Here is an 18657-nt window from a genome sequence, read left to right as displayed (position 1 = left end):
AACTCAGAGAGGGAAAACCATAGACTCAGAGAGGGAAAGGTATGGATCCACTAGAAATAGCCTTTTCAGACTTAATAATGCAATTAAAAGCAAACAAGCAAACAAAAAAAGCACTCAGTTTAGAATAACTCATCACTTTCTCATAAAATGACTGCTATACTAAGCTTCAGCTTGAGATGACAGTTTTAAGATCCTTGAAACATTGTTTTTCAATTTGTCATCCACAGACTGTGTTCCCTGTCAAGTGACAATTAATTCCACCGCCTGCTTATTTTGAAGACTGGCCACAAAGTCGAATTCCTGCACTCTCCATGGCTGCTCCTGCAGCAGCCACAGGGCCATGGTTCAGGAGGCTCCTCCCCAGTGCAGCTGGGTTGGCATGAATCCCTTGTGCCGAATGTGAATGAAGCACAGCAGCGAAGTGTCAGTGTGAAATGATATTTCTGCTGTAGCTGCATGCCCATGTAATCTAGTTTCAAATGTTTTTTTTTTTTTTTTTTTTTTTTTTTTTTTTTTTTTTTCCTGATTGCAGTTTGACCCCTTCCCATTTTCTTATTATATAATTTTGGTCTGGAGATCTGAAGAGGTTAGTTAGCTGTTTTTTGCAAGGCTATTATTTGCTTATATTTTAGATATGCGTTAGACATAGGTAAAGATCTGAGTTAGGATTGCTACTTAGATCACATGCAGTCAAAATCTTAGTTGAAGAAACAAATGGAGTTGTCTCATCTTCCAAAGCACTCTCAGTTAAAGGGGAAAAAATAGCTGTTGTTCTTTAGGCAAAATTTTTTTGCTGTTCTCTGCAAAAGAAACTGTCATTGTTGGACATGCAGTAACATTCCTCTCAGCTGGAAGATTAATATCACGTCATCTCTCATATACATTATTCTCATCTACTGTGCCAAACTGAAATTTGTTTCCATGTGCTCTGTAAGGAAAAGAAATATTTTTGCCTTTTGAATAAGGCAACTTAGTTTTCAAATTAACCATTCTCCTGTGCACTTTTAGTCCATACTCATTTTCATAAGTTCTTGACTTCTAACTTGTGGACATTTATTCAGTGCTTAGTATATTATTGTTTTACTTTGTATTTGTTTGCAGGGCCTGTTTTTTTTTCTGCTGTGTTACCAAAAATGCTGTTTGCTCTGGAAATAGCAAAGCTGTGTTTGAAATCTCATGGAAAAAAAAGGTCTTGAAGTTCGAAGACTTGTATCTGAACTCTTGGAAGAGCCCTTATTTCAGAGGGAGCTGATAGTACAGCAGAATAGGAAGTATACACAGGGTCCTGTACTGAAAAGTTCAAATAACTTATAAATATGTAACTTTCTCAAAGATAACTAAAAATCTGATGGAAAAATAGCTTATAAAAACATGGAAAAGGTGCCTCAGTCCCAAATGATAAAATTGAGGAGATTTCTTCTTTCTCTTCATTTAAGGTTTAGATTAATCTCTGACCCTTATCAAAGTAAAAGGGATCTAAATGTGAGTGGAGTTACACAGAGCTGCAAGGTTTTATAGATTTGAAGTTGAAATATGCAATAAAGGAATTGTTACTCATTGTTTACTAGAGGTTTTGGACAGGAAATTTTAAACTTAGTTTTAAATTAATATACAGGTTTGATTTTTGACACTGTACCTTTAGGCTGCTAGATATAGTTGTCACTAGAGGGTTAGCCAGGATGAATAATATAGGATGTTGTCTGAAATATGATTTATATTATGAAACAACAACAACAACAACAACAACAAAAACTAAAAACTTAATCAGGACAAAAAAATATGGTCCAAAGTATTCAAGTATTTTAGCACAACGTCCACTGTAGGGAAGAAGACAGAATTGAACACTTGGTTTGTTTTCATAGTTCCTATTTAAATTTGCATTTACATGTAGTGATATGCAGTATCTGTGTTTCCGATGTTTTTTTTTTGTTTTTTTTTTTTTTTTGGGGGGGTGATGGGATTTGTCATATTTAATTGGAAAGATGTTTTCTCCCTATTTTCCCAATGTCCCACCAAAAAGTTACTTGTGCTATTTATTCTTCATACACATATTTTGTCTGTCAGAACACTAAAGAATGATGTGCTCTTTTGATTTATTTTTGTATCTAACTAGACGGGTTGGCATTTAAATGTCTCAGATGAAGTTAAACATCACATCATTTAAACATCTCTGATAAATGCATCTTTCTTTTCAGAAATGAAGAACACCCCAAAAATCATTTGATAGGAAAGAGAAACTCACAAAACCTCCACAAAATGGATCAGTAAGTTTGAAAGTAAGTGGTCAGTAACTTATATTATAGAAGGCTGTAAGGCTGTGATTTTATAAACAATTATTGTAGGTTTTCCCCTTTTTGTTAAATATATTACTTTTGCTTTTCACTTACCACCAACTAATTAACATAAACCAGATGGATTTTTTAAATTGGTACATTCCTGTGGATGTACCACCTTCAGGCAGAAACGTACACTGGCTGTGTTTACATGCAAGATCGCCTTTTAATTCTTCATTTAAGCTAACTAACAAACTTCAACTTTATTATTAGTGATGGGGAAAGGATTGCAGGTAGATTTGTTGTTACCTTCATTTTCTATTAAAGAAATTAAGGGGTTGGGAGTGTGCAAGTTCCTGGTGGCATGTATTTTTACCTAATTAAAAAGGCACAACAGCAACTTGTACAAAATAATTTTCTGAGCATACTAACAGATGTGTAGAATTCAGAGAGAAACTGGATTTTTGCATACTGATTTTTTTTTTGTAATCAGCTCAATAGTTGGTAAGCATTTGCTTATAATTATTTTTTCCTCCAGCTGATGACATAAATAATTGATCTGATAAAAGGTTCTAACATACCAAATAGGTAAATAACCATCAAGATGAATTGACATACTTCCAAACACCCAAGTTGCCCTCCCCTGCCAAGTAATTTCTGTCAATTAGACCTGTGAAATTTTATATTTTAACCTATATTAGTTAGCCAATCTAAACATGTTAAAGTTCTCTCTAAGCACATCAGAAATATAACTCAAATTGAGTCCATAGTTGGGCTGTAAAAACTACCTAAAGGCAAAAGTTAAATGGCTATCATTGGTCTCAGTCTTTTTGCTCAGTAATGAAGTGGCTGAAACTTTCTCCACAGTGCAGAAAATCCTCCATTTTCTCTCTCCAGTTTCTGAAAGGCTACAGATCTGCATCTCCTTACTCCTGTAAAATAACTCCGTGAGGAGGTTATTCTGAGAAGGGTCTCTCTTGTCTCCTCATCAGTGTTGTTAGACTTCAGTGTCCACTGGAGTATGACCTGAAATTAGTATCCTCACCACCCACTATGCCCATCATGGGGGATATTTTTATCAAGTATTCAGTCCCTGTTTATTCCTTGCTCCGGTTCATTTTAATTCTTGCAGAAGGAAATACTGTCAGTAGAAGAGATACAGAGGCATCCCTCCAGATCCTTCCTTTGCATCAAGATTAGTACAGTCTGACATATATTTTAGTCTCTGCTAATTTTTTTCTCAGATGTTGATCTGTGTGTTTTTCTTCAATTTGTTTTCATATCATTTGGATATAGAAAAATTATTTTGCTTGGCATGAAACAATGGTGGTTTATTTATTTATTTATTTATTTTGTCTGACAACCTCTGTTTGATGGTTTTTTGAAAACAGGTATATTTAAGAAGGGCTTTTTTAATGTTGTAGTGAATACATAACATAATATTCTGTAGGAAAGTGACTATGGCAGAAATTTTATGAGGCAGAAACGCTCAGTTATCATGTTAATTTCTTCTTATTATATCAAAATGTTTAGTTTCACATTGCCTTCATTTAATACCTAATTGGTAATGTCAGATTTTTGTTGTTGTTGTTCTTAGCAAATATTTACACTGGTAGAAAAATCCATGTATGAAATACATAATCAGAAAGCTTAATTTTAATGTGAAAATAGCAAATCTGACACTGTCTGATTGTTTGGTAACATCTGAAATAGGTCTTCTTTTCTTATTTATTTTGAAGCATGGGAATAACTGTTCCAAGTGATTTTAGCATGAGAAGTTTGGGACTTGTTGGATTGGATTAAGACAAGGAACTGAATTCTTCCTGATGAGTTCTGTTAAAGCACTTTGCTCCAAGAGCACGTGCAGCACCATTCATGGCCCCAAGCAAAGACCTGTATTTGAATCAAGCACCCGCTTAGGTACCTTGCAGAGCTGGTCTCTGGAATTTGCCACAGTCCAAAACAACAAACTACATGTATCATGGATTATTCCCTATTTGCCTTTGTATATTTTTCCCTATTTTTCTGTATCTTCTGCAGATGATGGCTCCAAGAACATGCAAGGTGTCTTTCCACCTGCCAATTAAGAAAGATGAGGAAGTGATTTATTACTAAAGCTCCTATACTGTATGAGGACTTCTAGCCTCAAAGCTAGGGGCTGCTCATGCCTCCCCCACCACCCCACCACCCCTGACAGCAGTTAACCCAGCTGTGTCTACAGGTGTGTCGCTGATGCAGATGAGAAAAATTGATTGGTTTCTCCATTTAGTCTGAGCAGCTGATGTGGGGCTCTAACAGGGTGAAGGTAAGCGTGGTGCTGCCCAGTCAGTCAGTATTAAGCCACTGAGGCACCAGCCCATGCAGTATTCCCTCATCCCACATCTCTCTCCGTCCTGGGTGTTGCTAGAATGCCACCATCTTGTGGGGTTACTTTCCAAATTTTTTTACCACATTCAAGCATCAAAGTAACAGAGGAGACTGAAATGGTATTAATTTTTCAACTAGCTTCTATTATTCTTTCATTTTTTTTTATTTTTTGCTGTTCTTTTATTATTTATTTATTTATTTATTTATTTTTTAGAAATACTTACAGGAAACTACATTAGAGTCCCAAAGTAATGGAACATTAAAAAACCATCTGGAGATCTAAAGCAATTTTAATATAAAGAGTTACAGTAGCACTGATGCATGACCACAAAGACAGACATGATCCATTGGATCCGTTGCAAGTGTGGCAGATAACTTGTAGTAGTGCTCAGGAACATAAAAATCTGATATTTCAAAATGAAATCTTTGGGATAGTTAATAATTACAGAATGAAAATGAGAGAAAGTAAGTTGGCTTCATAAACAGAGTGAAGACTGTATTTAGAAGATACTTGTGTTCTGGTAGGATTATACACACAGAAATACACATGCATGTGCTAAATGATGGTCATGGTGTATATATAGATACATGTAAGTATATAAAAATATAAAGATATTTATTGATATATATATATATATATATATTTCCAAACCATAAACTGTTCCTAGTTGTTATTTTAATTTTAGCAATTAATTCAAGGGTTAATCTTTGGTTTTGCTACCTTAAAAAATTCTACCTTAAAGAAATAAAAAGTGATGTAAAGATACAAAACATTACTTTTCATGGAAACATGGTGGAGTCATACAGACTTTTTTCATTCAGTCTCTTCACGGAAGAGCAATAGTCTGTTTAAAGGGAGTTAGAAATCTTCACTCCTCTTCATGCCCAATTATTTTCCAGACTCTGTATGGCTAGTGCATAGAGAATTGAGTGTTGGGAACATGGCAGTGTGTGCCGTGCACCTGGACACTCTCATTCTCTGGTCCTTGAGCAAAGTGAACCTTTTGGAAGAGACATGCACCCTGGCCCTGTTCCTGTGTTCAGCCAGGCTGTGAACCTGGGAGACCAGATTGCATGCAACTGCTGCAACCATAAATGAGGCCAACCCAAAATGTACACATTGCCATCCTATCTGCTATGGTGCTGCTCTTCTGGCTTTATCCTGCAATATTACTGTGATAGGTGTTACCACAAGCAGACTTAAAATCAATAAGAAAGTCTCTCTTGAGGCCCTGTTCCCTGGGCTAATAAGACAGTGGTTCAGCATCCTTCAGGGTCAAGCTCTGCATCAGGAAGATTCCTGCCAAACTCAATAGAGTTGAGTTAGCAGCATTTTCAGTCCTGCAGTCTCCCACATGACACCTATACAACACATCCTTTCATTACACCATCAACAGCTGACACAAACTGTTATGAGAATCTCAATTTCTTCAAACCCCTCTATGTGTGCAATCAGTATCTCGATAAAAAAATCTCCCATAAGAGTATAGAAGTTGCAGCTTTTTTATATTGTGCATTTATATTTCTACTTGTGTGATTTCACTTTTTATGGAAAAGTCACTTAGGCTCAGTGAAACCCATATACATTTATGTGGGTTCAACAGCTTTTTACCAATACACCATGCTATTTGCATTGTGAAATGAGCTGAATAACTCAGCAATAATTCAGAGATCACTGAAAGTGGCAAAATTTTCTTGCTTAGCTATATAGCAGATTTTTATTTTAGATAGCCTATGTGATTTGTACATGTACATGGTACTACTCATTTCTAGCTGCTATTCCAATCAGTAAGAAACAGCAAAAACCCAAAGGCACGTTCAGGAGATATGGAAGTTATAAAACCATTCATTGTAGCTGTGTGACTGTAGCATAGTCTTGCTTTCTGGTCAGGCTGCTGATTTTTGTATACAAAGAGCAGAACACTTTTTGGATGAAAGGACAATGAAAGTAAGGTGGATTTATTCAATTATCTACTATACAGGGAGATGGGAAAGTGCTGCCATATTCAGTACTGCATTAAATATTGATCAGCAGTTCAAACGTCTTTCATCTCTTCTGCAAAGAATATAAATCTACTGTTTGATATTCAGGCTAATTCAATTTATAATGGTAACATTTTCTACTCAAGTTTGTGTTTGCTAAACAGGTATTTAAGTTCTCTTAATGTTTAATACTCTTTCTGAACTACCTAACAAAAAAAAGAACTTTGTCAACAAAATGACGCAATAATGTTGGTCAAAGCATTATTGCTTTGGTTGGTCAAACCAACTCTGTTTGCCACAACATAACCTTTCTCAAATTCTATAAAAGTACACTAAAATTTTGCCAAAGCAGAGTTTTTGTTTAGTTACTTTATCCCAGGATAGACCCAACCAGTGTTTGTGTTGGACCTTTTCCTTCTTTTTCTTTCATAAGTCTGTTCTACATTTCCTTTCCTAATAGGAAATGAATGAACAAACAATCAAACAGAAAAGGATCTGCAGTACTTTTTTTTTTTTTAAAAAAAAAAACAACAACAACAAAAAAACTTTTGAAAATGTATTGTCCTGTCCCACAAGCACTTGGAAATTCTTACAGTCTACTTTTCCAGTTTGATTACTTTTGACAGTTAAAACGGGCAGCTGAGCTTACCTACTGCATTTAGAAGCCAGGAAAAGTTACATTCCCAAGATGTGAGGTGGAAGGCAAGGAAGTGCAGTGACTTACCATTAGAAGAAGAAAACTCTGGGGGAGTGGTGCTTTTCATGGTTACCAGAATACCTCCAGGAGCTTTGCTTCCTGCTCTCCAGTAGGAAACCTTCTGAAATGTTCAGAAGTACTGTATAGACATTTTTGTGAATTCAGTGCTTATTAGTTTTCCATCTCTGCAGATTGTAGTCCAGAAAAGAGTGCTGCCCGGGCAATATTCTCTGTGCAATTCAATCATCATAGTTTGTTCATTATCAGGAAGACATGGCCTTAGCTAGAAAGTGAGTTCACCACTGCAATGTTTCTTCTTTGCTTGAGTTTCCCATGAATGTGTCAGCTGCTGTTGTGGTGTCTTGGGAGGTAAATATATAGTTCTGGTGTGACTGGAACAAAAGCATCCTTTTTGCTACATATATAGCCCTGAGCATAGATTATATGTTAGCAACATTCAGTCTTCAGAAATATATTCAGGCCTTTAACTAAGGAGTGGTATTAGTTGTATATTGTACTGCTGGCAAACATCCCAGCCTATGTAAAATATTCCTGTGGAAAACTTTGCAATCAAAAATTGTCTACTTCTTTTGTTTCAGCAGGAACCCAGAGAGGGAACTCATGTAAATGAGTCAACAAAACAACACCTTTAGAGTTGGATTCTTTGAGCTGAGTTCATTAAGTGCTCAGATTTGGGCTTGAGAGAACATGTCCTATTCTAAAGTTCATCAAATATCTTCATAAAGATGGTAAGAACAAAATTTAGCTGTCTGTTGCTATTTTTCAGATTAAAGTGCTAACCTAGACAAAAAAGACTCAAAGCTCAGTGTTAAGGTAGCAATTCTGTCTCTTGTCTGCTCCACATCAATGTGCAGAGAGTACAGTATGTGAAACTACTTGCTGTTTGGAGACTTTTGGATCCTCACATGTTGGGCTACAAAATAAATTTTTAGTATGGCCTCTGAATTTTTCAAACTTATTTTGTATAAAGTTTCTAACTAAATGCAGAGTGATTCCTTTTACTGTTCCAGTTTTTATATATAAAAATGGACGTGTACAGTGAGAGGAAAGGAAATATGGCAAGAAGTGCAAAACTTGATAGATGTGAGAGTGCTCTTCTAGTCAATCATTGTAAATCAGTAAGGTTGAGCAAAGTGTCCCATTTCTGAGAGAGGCAGGCTTGATTTCAGGCATATATGGTCCCTGACCAGAAGAGAACTTTGAGATCATCATCATGAGAAATGGCCAGTAGTTTTGCTGCAAGGGATTATTGGAGAGCCACAGTCAGAAAGTCTGGGTATGAATAAATCCAAGTTTATCACATTTGGCTCTGAAGGGAAGGATAGTATACAAAATGCAGCCTAGAGGGGATCTGGCTAGGAAGATGCCTGGCAGAAGACATGCCCTCCAGAAACTCACAGATCGTGATAGTGTGGGAGAATGATAACAGAGAAAAAGACTAAGGTTTAAAACGTGTTAAACAGTTTAAATAAATAAGACCTAGTCCCTGAAGAATAGAATCTGAAGTAGAATGGCTGGGAGGTATTGAAGTATTTGTCAAACAATTTAGTAAAGTTTTAAATATTTTGAAGTTTCTAGAAAAGCAAAATAAAACACATAATAAAAATAACTGTAACTTCAAATTCAATAAAGCATATATTGAAAATGTCAAGGCGCAATACCTTATCACTTTGTACTGTGAAATTAACCCAAGATTTTTCAGACAGACAGTATAATATCAGCAAGGTGCCACTTTAAACACCTCAAACCTTCCAGCAGTTTTAAATGTGGTGGGGAAATAGACCTGCTGAAGAGAAGGAATCTAAAAGAAAAAAAAATGAAGAAAGCAAGTGAGGTGTCCTAAGCTTTTACATGTATTTTTTTTCAAGGGCAGAAGGAGAAGTCTTCAAGCCTGAGGCAGAGAAAATAAAGGGTAAAATTAGGGGCAGCAAGATTAAAATATTACTGAAGGTTATTCAAGATTAGCTGTATGATGAATGTTCCAGAGAATGCTGCATAAATCAAGATAACTAAGATAAATGAAAGTCTAATTTAAGGAGTTTGCTGTCTCTGGATCAGAACTGGAAGGAACCAGATGCATGACTGCCAGTTTATAAGGTACAAGAGTAATACTAGAAACAGGGGCAGATCTGTACAGACTGCACTGAGCCAAGACTTTGGTTCAGGATACTGTAAGCAAAGTTCCGTTTCCTTATGTCTTTACCAAAGAGGGAAGAAAAAAATCAGCTGGAAACTGAAATTGGACAGTAGCAGTTATTTTTAATGAGTATCCCCACTTACAGAAAGGAACTTTGGACTTTTTAAGACTGGACTTCTCTCCCTTGTGACGATAACCTGGCTCTTTGCTACAACCGTACAGTCATACCCCTAACTGTTACCTTAGTTGACATACTTCCTTCTCATTGCACACTCAAACCTCTTTTCATCTTTTCTTTTTTTTCCTCCCCTAATTACCTGTATTAAGAACCAAAAGATATGACCAAAGAGGCCCAGAGTACATTACCTAAATGTTATAGAGTAATATAACATAGAATTTTGTTGAAAAAAAGGCAAAGAAAAAGTCACTGAAAAAAAAATAAAAATTTAAAGCTGAGGTGTCTTTTAACACTCGCGTTTGTATTTAAAAATTCATTGGCCAGAAAATTATTTTCATTGTGCACACACATCTAGTGAGAGAGCACGGATAATATAAGCCTTGTGAGAACAGAAATGGGGGAAAAAAGCTTGTCTTCTGTGGGTAAAGTTCTCAGTGATGGAAATCTGTAATTCACTGGTTTTGTCCCACAGATACATGATACTGATGAAGCTGTTGAAAGATGAAGTTAATGAAAAGTGGGACTGCTAACAACATCTGACAAATGACAGCTCTTTAGGCTGAGGACACCAGCTGCACGAGCCTTGAGGAGGCATTTGAACTGTGGTCCAGGTACAGCAGAGATAATAACCTCTACATGCCTTGGAAATGATAAAATGGATTGCTTAAAATCTGGGTTTCCTGATCATGGGCTGCACGTTGTAATCAGGTGACAGCTGCTGGAGGAAGGTGCCAGATAACCAACTCCCGAGCTACTCCCAAAAGGAGAAAGACTGATTTAATATTATACCCATTTCACAATGACCCAGGCAAAGTTAGTTCCCACTGCCTACCTAGGTTTTCCAAATAAGTCTTTTACTCCATGCACCACCTTCCCCCCTCCCCTCCCTCCCCTTCTCCACTGCTTTCTCCCTTCCTTGTCCTGCAAAGTTCTGTATGTTTAAAGTCAGTGCTGTTGAGCAGGGAAGTAACACTCACTGAGCCCTCTGTAGTATAGGTTAGTTCCTCAGATTTCTTGTTGGGTGCTTCAGTCAACATCACTTAATTTTTTCACACTTTTTAAACAGGAATCAACTGAGACTAAACCCATCACTTTTCATTACCTAGAAATATCCAGCAATAAGATGATGTGTTGATTTATGAAAGTTAAATTTATTGTTTTATTGTGTTTTTTAGATGGATAGTGAAATCCAAGCCATTATTCCCACTTGCTGATTATTCATAAGCTTGTGTACTAAAGCATTCTATCCCTTTTATTAATTTGTAAGTAAGTAATGAAGAGGTGAGCATTGCCTTACTCAAGATGAATATGAAAGAGAAAAAAGCATCCAGTAACTATTGTCATTCTGCTGATATTGCCTTGAATAACAAGCAGAAGCTATTAGCATTCACCAAATAATTGATAATTAACTAGGAAGCATAATTTCCCTCAGGCTGCTCATTTTGTCCTCAAGAGCCCTAGGCAACTGAGAATTTCCAGAAAGCAGAAATGCAGGCCACACCTGTCTCCTTCAAGACATATTCCCTTTCTCTCCCTCACCTCATCCTCAGTCATGTGTCTCCTTCTCTAACTCAAGTTAATTAAAAAATCAGGAAATGTTCTGACATCATCAGAGCAGCATGATTAGGCAGATGAATAATTTAGTTTTATGAAAATTTTAATCAGAAATTAAGCTTGTTTGCTGGATTTTAGGGCATACTGCCATGATATACCGTTTCTTTAGATTAAGAATTATTTTCCCTTTGCATTCCTTCTATGTACTGTTCCCTCTCCCACAGCTTGCAGGCAGTCATTCCTACTTCTCCTATTCAAGAGTCTGTGGGACTGCAAGCTGAGCTAGACTGCAGAAATTATTATGATTAAAGACAAGCAAAAAGAAGTTGAACAGCATTTAAAAAATTTTACATTAACACCTGGATTCTTATAGGGGCTCATACTGCATTGTGGACCCATGAATAGGTCCAGCTTGACACAGTGAGACAAAAACAATGATACAAAACAGCAGAGGGGAACAGGAGGGGGAGAAAAGAAGGGGAATTTTATAAGCCAGTTGTGAAGACAATTATCGTGGTACTATGTTCTTAAATATTGGTCCCAGCACACTTTTTTAGCACATTACAAGGGAACCATTTGGAAAAACAACATCCTATGGCATTTTTTTCTGCCTAGCAACCACTAAAGAGATTATTTGGTAATGATAAAACTACTGGAATGTTGTATCATGTTAATGGTAACCTCACCACAAATTTTCAGTTCATTTCATTTCTCCTTCTTAAATAAATAGTCTGTATTCCTTAAAGAGGATGATATAGGTCCAAGGATGAGCAATTAAATGTATCCCAGGCATAGAAGGACTTTGGCCATTTAGTTTACAGGAAAGATATTTTGGACTACAAACTGATTAAAGTCTGCTCTCCCCCAGTCTTCAACATTACGTTACTGCACTATTTGTCCTTTATGAAAAGTTAATGCCTGCCTCTCTAGCATCTGAACCCACTATGCTGAATAAGTCATTTGATCACTCTGACTTGGTACAGCAATTGCTGTGTGCCTGTGTGTTAGCAATTTGGAGATTGATTTTTATTTTGAAGTTGAAATAGAAGAGATGAGAGGTCTTATATATAATGTAATACACATACACACACCTGTTAGCTTATGATGCAGTTAATGCATTAAAATGGAACAGTTTATATTTGTCAGCTATACAGCGTTGCACATCACATTAAAAAAAATCCTGCACCATTCAGAAATCATTCCTTTATTCTGTACTCCATTTAGCCAAAAATATGCACATATGTACAGACACATTTTATTACGCAGAGGCACTACTGAATATAAATAGAATATTTGTCATACTTCAGATTAATGTAAAAAGAACATTGTGCAAAAAGCTGATTCTGCCAACCCACTGGCATATTTTCCACATTCATAAGAGTTCTGCCTAAAGTAGCATAACTGAAGACCACATTAGGGGGAAAAAATGGGTGAAAATACAACGTAGACTACACAAGTAGAAATACGAGAGACAACAGATGCTACTATGATGAGAAAACCTCTCTGACACTGCAGGGAACCTTATGCAAAAATTATATTTAAAAATTAATTATGCACTGCCATAGTAAGATTGGAATTGCCTTGTCAGATGGAAGACAATGTCTCAGGTACATCATAATCTCTGGTAGAATCAGGAAGATTACTGTAATGTAAATTTAACGTAAAGATTACATGCATGAATTAATGGTTTAAGGTAGAGGTTTAAGCAACAATCATATAACATATGTAAAAATGTACATCACTGGTTAATGTATTTTGTATAAGCAATCTATATCAGTTGGCTACACATGGGAATAATGTTCTAAATACTTTTGCAAACCTCTGCCAGCAGTGTCACCCTGAAGAGAAAGTAGACGTGGAATATACAAGAAATAAGGAGAGTTACGAGATTCTCTTACCTGCCATAGAAAAGACAAACTATTATTATTATTATTTATTTATTTTCACACATAGGCTGCAGTGGGTCCTCTTACAACCAGTTTTCTTTTAAATAGGTAATAGAGGAATGACTGTATGAATTTTACCTAATTACAAAGTGACAGTCTTGATGAAGATTATGAGTTCTGCAAAAGGCATGCAACTTCTCTATGGTATGCTAGCAGGGAATGATAGAAAAATAAACACTTTTTCATGCTCTTTCAGACAATACAGAATATTTTAACTCATAAGGAAGACATTCAAAATCTACAGAGAAAGGTTATCTAGCCTTTTCCTGCTCTACTAGAAGCATGCCTATTTTCTCTTCATTCTGGTGTCATCTTCTACACTTACGTAAGGTGAAAAGCAAATAAATTGAATTTAATAGTTATTAATTTGCTATATTTTTTTAGGTGTTGCTCTAGAAAATGAGCTTACAGTGAATGGAGTGGAGAGGGGCTAGTTTCAGACGAGTGCACAATTTCTACACACAGCAGCAAACAGCAGGTTTGTGTATTCATTTTGAAATGTTTTTAATGCTGCTCAACACTCACATGAATAGAATACTGTCTCATGAAAAACATTCTGGCAATAGCTTCAGTTGAAAAGGCAGGGGAAGGGGAGGTGACTATCTTACAAAGTAGTAAAACCTCATAATTTCTGGTGAGAAAATTAGTTCATCATGGCCCAATACGCAGTCAGATTGAGGCTTGTATTCCATCTGTAGTCCACATGGGTATTTAAAGAAGAGACATCATATGAAATGATGGAGACTTCTGTGATGTTACAGGCCAGAATTTGACTGGGATTTATATGAGAAAATTTTGTTACTTCTTACCCAGAAAGCTGCTTGCAAATTGCCATCAAATCTAGATCAAATTTAGAAGTATGTATAACAGAATTTATCGGTTATAAGTATTGTGTCAGTAAGTGGTTAAAATGATGTCTTTTTAAAAAACCTTTAGGGGAAATAAAGGCAAGAAAAAAGTTCTGAAATCATACAACTTCCTAAAAATGCCAAATTGCCAGTTTCACTTTGATTTGCTCTTAGTGATGTCATGTTGGATGTCACCAATCACCGTCTTACTTTCCATGTGTCTTAGCATAGTTTCCAGGAGAATCTGATCCACGGTCTTGCTGGGCACAGAGGCAAGACTGGCCCTCTTCTTCCCTTTTTTCCTCTTTAAAAATGGGGATTATGTTTTCCGTTTTCTAGTCCATTGGAACTTCACAAGACTGACAGAACTCCTCAGATATGATAGAATCTAGTTCCCCCCTGAAACTCTTTTTGCTTCATAGGTCCTGGTGTACTAAGACTATATCTCAGTCCTGTGAAACACAGCTCTGTCAGAGCATCTTATATTAGCTGAGTAAGGAATTGAGTATTTCATATACATCCCAGCTGGAGTCAATTCTTCATTAGAACAAAGCCCATAATTTTTACAAGTACACCTACTGCCAGAATTCAGTGTCCAAATATAGTGAATATCATGTCAAAATGATAATGAGCAAAACAAATCTAAAAGAAAAATTCTATCTCTTGCTTGCGTCTGTGATGATTAGAACGGGAGTAATAGGTGAAAGAAACTGAAACAATAAATGTAACACTAATAGAGTTTTGTTCTCTCCCTCTCTCTCTTTTATTTATTTGAGCTCTGATAGCATTTAAAAAAATAAATAAATAAAATAGAGCAACTACAAGTTTATAGCCTAATCTCACAGGTAAGAAAGTTCTTTGTAGCTGACAATGAAAACAATGCAATCTTCTTTATCTCCATTTTACTAAACAGATAAGTTTATGTATTATGCAAAGGAATTCAAAACTGAAGTTCAGAGTTTTATATCACTTTAAAATGTAAGATAAAGGGAATCTGGAGCAGAATTTACAAATGCAGAACCAGTAGCATTTACAGCGGTTTATTTATGTCCTCCCATTTTTTGTAGACTCTGTGCTCTTTTTCAGTGAAGTGCAACTTCACTGAACTGCAGAACTTTTGTCTTCATTTTGCTATTGGTGTGAGAAATCATCTGTTAGACTAGGAACTCTCAGTTAGAAAGTCCAGGTTCGGCTCCTGATTCTGGAACAGTTTTGGTATGCAGCCTTGGAGGACATATTGTAATTACACATGAGGAAGTAATCTGGAGATCATATTTGATTTTCTATCTTGCAGAAATAATGCAAGAATTAATCAAAGTTTCCAAAACATTGGGAGATCCTGAAGCTGAATATCCTGAAGAACTACTAATAATTTATCACACTTCTTTTTGACCATATGCACAAAGTCAGTTAGATCTTGTCACAATACAAATTTGAGTGGTTTCTTATCTCTCCCTCTCATGGCTTTATGTAAAGAGCAAAATTATATTATTTTATGCATTTTTTTTATTATTCCACATGTGTTACATAATATAGGTAAATTTATACCCTATATTTATGAAAAAAATATTTGTTAAGTACTCTTCAATCTTTTATTGTTAGATTTATTTCTTAATCTAGATTTAACAGGATATTAAATTTAAACATGTATTTGGTCTCTCATACTGCTCATACTGAAGCATTTTCAATTAAGCCAGAAGGTACAAAAACTGTTTGGAGGCTAACCTATTCAAGTGTTCATTGAGTGAAATGAAATAAATAAATAAATAAATAAATAAATAAATAAATATAGTTTTAACTTGGCAGTGTCAGCAAAGCATAATAAGCAAGAAATGATAGAGTGGTAGCAGATGGATGCATAATTTTTATGAGCTATATACAAGTTGAAAATTTTGCATCTGGAAAATAACTTCAGTTTGGTCAAGTGTTACACTATTGAGACCTCCAAACCTATTGATGGCTTCCAGGATGAACTGGGAAAACTGAAAAATGCCTGTGAAAATTACGGCTACTGTTTCAAGTACTGAATTTGTCCCTGGACTACACTAAATGCTGTTTGGACTGATCTTTTTTTTTTTTTTTTCCAGTAGGGCATGATTTCTGGTCTTCCAAAGATTGTCTTTTAAAAGAATTGTAAATTTAATCATTTGCCTCACATCTTATCTTTAGTAACACTGATACTCCCTCCTTCAAATAGACAACTGATCATTTGAGAAAACTTATATCTATATCTGCATTTCCTGTGGAATGCCAAAGTCTTTCTCTGTGTTTTTTTTTTTTTTTTTTTTTTTGGTGGTGGTGTTTTTTTTTTTTTGTTTTGTTTTGTTTGTTTGTGTTTTTTTTTTTTTTTTTTTTTTGGGGGGGGGGAAGCTACTGAGCTCAAAAAAAAGAAGCTATCTCAGCAAGTAACCCAGAAAAATGGATCAGTCTTCCCATATAGAACTGATAGGGAAAGAATGTACTTTCAAACTGCGTCTTCATCTTGCAACATCTATTTTGCATGCTAATCTAATCTCTAGAAGACAATATAGCTTTTAGTTACATGTTATTTTCATTCCATAATTTAAATGCATCTCTGGAACACCAGGAACGTTAACTAACTCTTAAAAGATAAAGCCAAAGGGGAAAAAAAGGAAGGGGAGCAACAGTTTCATTTATCAACACTGAGACCTGTGGGCTAAAAATATGTTATCTTGGAAGTGATCTGCATGAATAATGAAGACCAAGGAGCAGAGGTCCATGTCTACTAGATAAAAAATTTAAAACTGTTGTCCAAAAGGCCACGACTAGATCAGTCCATGTGCTGAAGGCATTTGCATGTTGAAGTCAGATCACAAACAGCCACATCACTTCTAGATGTAGTTCTCCTAATAAATGAGTAATAACTACCACCAATTTCATGCACAAACTTCTGCTCTCCAACTGTCCGGTACAGTGCCATCCTCCTTCACAAACTTATGGTGTTTTATACAATCACAGTGCCTGTAATGTCTGTACAGTAGCTGATGATAACAGTTATTTCGTTTTCATTCATGATTCCAATGTGGAAAGGATGATTTTGGTTACACCTGGTGATCAATCACCAATTTACAGCTGCAACAAGTTCATTGCATATATGATAATGGAATATAATTTGATCTTGACTGAGGGATGACAAGGCATGCAGCACCTCAAATGAGTTTTTGTTTTTTTTTGCAGTGAATAGTTATTATTTTTTGTTTGGATCTCAGGAGTCAAAGCTTCTTCTTTTTTATCTTTGATAGCGAAAGCCCAGATCTTCCACTCAATGTTTAACAAATCTTTATGATCTTCTTTTCTAAGAGAAAATAAGAACTTCAGGCATGTGTGGATAAAAGGATATTGAAGTACCACTAACCAAATTTCTTCCACTCAAAACTGCTTTGATTGAAAACTTTTCTATTCTATTGACAAACTATTTTTTCACAAAAAGTACTTTTATTTCCTTATTCTGCTCTGAAAAAAAAAAAAAAAAAAAAAAAAAAAAAAAAAAAAGAAGTTAACACAAGATGTTCATTTCAGGAAGGCTGTAGAGCTGTAATTTGGAAACTTCTGTTCTTCTCCAATCTAAGCTTTCCAGGAGCTCTCTTCCTCCTGTTCACTGTTGCTTCTTTCTCTGTGTCTGGCACATGTATGAGGATTAGTGTCATCTGAAGCCCTGCTCCCACTAAATGTTGCAAATGCATTTCTAAATCAAAACACAGACATTTTTCGTTCTTCACTGAATTTTGCAACAGAGTCTATGGTTTACAGTTTCTTCTGTAGAAAAGCAACTTGTTTTCTTGAAATTTTGTCACATGAAAAACAATTTAACAGTTCATATTCCATGGGTTACTTCTGATTTATTTTGTAAATACAAAGGTAAAAAAGAGCAACCTTGATGTGGTGCTTTTGATGGGTTTTGAACTTGCTGTCATAACTTGCAGTCTAAAGTGATACAGTCTTCATTCAATTCTTTTTTCTTGCCATATTTCAAAATAAGGACAACAGATTGTAGAGCTGGGTACCACTAGATACTTGAAGAGTCCTAGTTTACTGAGCCAGTAAGTTCTTTAAAAGACAATACAAATGTCAGAAAATGTAGAGACTTGTACAAGTCCTGAAAGACTTTCCAAATTTCTGGGTATGGTAGCAGATATATTTATTTATTTAACTCTGCATACTACTGCAGTTGAGTGTAAAATTTGGCATCCTTCTATAGATTAATTAGAAACTTAGGGAAGAAAAGGGCCTATTCAGCCTGCTCCTCCTGATGGCCCCCAGGGACACATGCTAAGCAGGCTGGGTCTCCACCAACGTGCTGCTCGGTAATTGTTTACAGCAGTCAACATCCACTTTATTCTGCCATTGTCTTTGTGCCCACTTTATTCACCCACTGTCTTTGTGCAGCCACCACGCTGAGGGGAAAGGCTGCCCCAGCTGCTGGTGGCAGGGTGAGGTGAGCTGGGCAGGTGTGGGAGAAGCTTCTGGAAGATGAGGGGGATGAGGGGCTGGTGTGAGGCCCTGGCCCAGGGTGGGGGGGCGGGGGCTCAGCTTCTGGTCTCTCCTTAATGTTTTACAACATGTAGCTGTAACCTTGCTTATTTATTTATTTATTTATCTATCTATTTATCTATCTTCCTTTAATGGATGATA

General features: G+C 36.0%; 1 long non-coding RNA gene across 1 annotated transcript; it reads left to right on the top strand.

The window, feature by feature from the left end:
- Positions 1-7926: 7926 nt before the first annotated feature.
- On the top strand, positions 7927-13635 carry LOC140001442 (uncharacterized). The gene is made up of 3 exons (XR_011806666.1): positions 7927-8069; positions 10129-10267; positions 13541-13635. It is a non-coding gene; the product is annotated as an uncharacterized lncRNA (long non-coding RNA).
- The last annotated feature ends 5022 nt before the right edge of the window (positions 13636-18657 follow it).

This window comes from Anas platyrhynchos, chromosome 1, assembly GCF_047663525.1.
Source record: "Anas platyrhynchos isolate ZD024472 breed Pekin duck chromosome 1, IASCAAS_PekinDuck_T2T, whole genome shotgun sequence".
NCBI classification, from domain to species: Eukaryota; Metazoa; Chordata; class Aves; order Anseriformes; family Anatidae; genus Anas; species Anas platyrhynchos.
This window is presented reverse-complemented; position numbering and strand designations above follow the sequence as displayed.